Here is a 2,617-nt window from a genome sequence, read left to right as displayed (position 1 = left end):
GTCAACACTTTGTTTGTTATAATGAGAGGATATGTCTGTGATACATTACTCAACGCTGCAAAAACACGTAGAAACCTTTGAAGCTCCCCTGAGCGCAATCACAAGTATGATGATGATCGGGTCAGTCGCACTGGTGCTCCTAAAAAAAATGTCATAGTCGCACGCAGTAGTTTTCAGTCGCAAATGCGACTGAAATGGTCGCACTGTAGAGCCCTGTAATACTGATAACCGTGATCATTTTGGTCACTACAATCGTGATAAGAAATGTTCATACCTTACATCGCTAATTTAAAATACATTGCTATTCGACGTGGCTTTTATTACATTATATAATATATTTTCTGTCTCATTCTGTGATAAGAAGCCACAAGATCAGCAAGGTTATTTAAAACTCTCGACTGATGTTGTGGAGTATGTTATAATGTTCTCTTGCTGGACAGCAGGTAGAAACGCTTCTCATCGCAAGTCATCATAAGAGAAGATGTTTGGCGTGTGTTGCTTTTTCAAATGCACGTTATAAGTCAGCGCTTATAAAATAAAACGCATGGAAATTATTTAAAAGCAAAACCGAAGAAAAAAAAACGCAATTCACAAGTGAGTATTGAACCGTGGATGTCGTACTATATATTAAGAATTGTGACATCCCTAATTGTGAAGTATTATTACAATTTACAATAATTGTTTTCTATTTTTTATTTTAATATATAAGTATATGCTGTTTTTTATTTTTAATATATTTAAAAATGTAATTTATTCATGTGGTTTATTCCATTACTCCAGTCTTCAGTGTCCAGTCTTCAATGTTACTTCAGAAATCTAATTTGCTGATTTGATATTCAATTTCCTTATTATCAATATTAAAATGATGATAATATTCATATTTGGAATATATTTGTGGAAACCATGCTAATTTTTCAGCTTTATTTAATGAATAGTAAGATAAAAATAACAGCATTTATTTGAAATATTTTGTAACATTGTCTTTACTGTCACTTATGATCAATTTAATGCTGAATAAATGTATTAATTGCAATTAAAATCTTACTGACTGTTAACTTTTGAATGGTAGTGAATGTCAGAAGGTACTTGGACAGATTTTGATATGCTTTTAACCAGTAAGTCTGTATTGTAGCTCATTAAGATTTGTGCTATGACTGTCTATTCAGTCGTGGGTCATATTGCATACTTGTTGAGCTTTGATGATAATAACTTTAACTAAACATACCTTGTGAATTTCATTTAGGAATAAATTCACTGTTAGGTTTTTCACAAATAAAGTTCCCCTAGATCTGTCAAAACTCGTCAGAGACACACAAGCTCAGGTGTCTCTTTAAAAAGTCAAGTCAAGTCAAGTCACCTTTATTTATGTAGCGCTTTTAACAATACAGATTGTGTCAAAGCAACTGTACAGCATTAAATACGAAAATAGTGTGTCAATAATTAGGGTTGTGCGATGTCCACCAAATTGGCATCGGACGATGTCTACAGTGAAACATCGTGATGGACGATGACATCGGGGGCGGGGTAAGGGGGTGTGAATCTGTTTGCAGAAAGGCACGGAAAACAAATAACGCGTTCTACAGAGCCACTAAAGGGACATGGTTAGCCGCTTGCTAGCGGTAGACTGTTACATTACAGTACATGAAAGTTCACTTACCACATACACAGAGTAAGGAGAGATGACTGATAGGACAATGGCAAATGATTTGCAGATACTGAGCACCACTGACAAATATCTAATCTTGTAAAATGTGTGGTAGGTACTGCCGCTCCGTAGTATAGAGTTCATGTGATCGCGAATCTCGAAAGTGAAAGTAAAATGAGAGCGCACATTCGAACGCGGTTTCAATGCCCTGCGTATTAGTAGCGGCTCCCTGATGCCCGCAATTTATATACAGTATAATTACCCAACGATATAACTGCGAGAGAAAGTATTGAAATATATTTTTTTTATCCTCCCATCTCGTAGGCTATTTATTCCCTTTAGGGATCCGTAGTACACTTAATTTCCTTTCCGAACACGGAATTGGGATGCGGCGGATTGCGGGGGGTATATGGGGGGGGAGATCACGATGCCGACTCAACATCGTGATGTCTGTCAGCCATCGGTGATGGATGATGGCATCGTCAATCGGCCCAACCCTATCAATAATGCAAAATGACAATAGAAAATACTCAATTTTCAGTTAAAGGCTGTTCATCATTGAATTCAGTGATGTCATCATCCAGCTCAGTTCAGTTTAAATAGTATCTGTGCATTCAAGTCGACGATATCGCTGGAAATTAAGTGTCCCTCTGCATGTTCCCAAGCGTTTCTGTTTTGCTGTGAAAACAACTGTTTTCATACAGCGATAGCTGGACGCTTTTGTCCATTTCCTCGTATGACTTTCTGCGCGAGAGCGCCCTCCGGCTTCGAGTATGAATGAACTCCACTGCATGGAGTGTTTAGCGCTCCGCGATGTTGATCTCGCCTTAATCTGGGTCCGAATAAAACATCAGATCATGCACAGACTATACTGTCTCTTTGAATTTAAATCTATATTTATTCACACCGGCTCTTGAAAACCTATATGCGAACACACTTGCCCGAAAAAGTGCGGGGGACGAATTTACGTGA

The sequence above is a fragment of the Sinocyclocheilus rhinocerous genome, unplaced genomic scaffold (assembly GCF_001515625.1).
Source record: "Sinocyclocheilus rhinocerous isolate Xijiao unplaced genomic scaffold, SAMN03320098_v1.1 scaffold60, whole genome shotgun sequence".
Lineage (NCBI taxonomy): Eukaryota > Metazoa > Chordata > Actinopteri > Cypriniformes > Cyprinidae > Sinocyclocheilus > Sinocyclocheilus rhinocerous.
The sequence above is the reverse complement of the archived record's forward strand: the minus strand, read 5'-3'. Positions refer to the sequence as shown.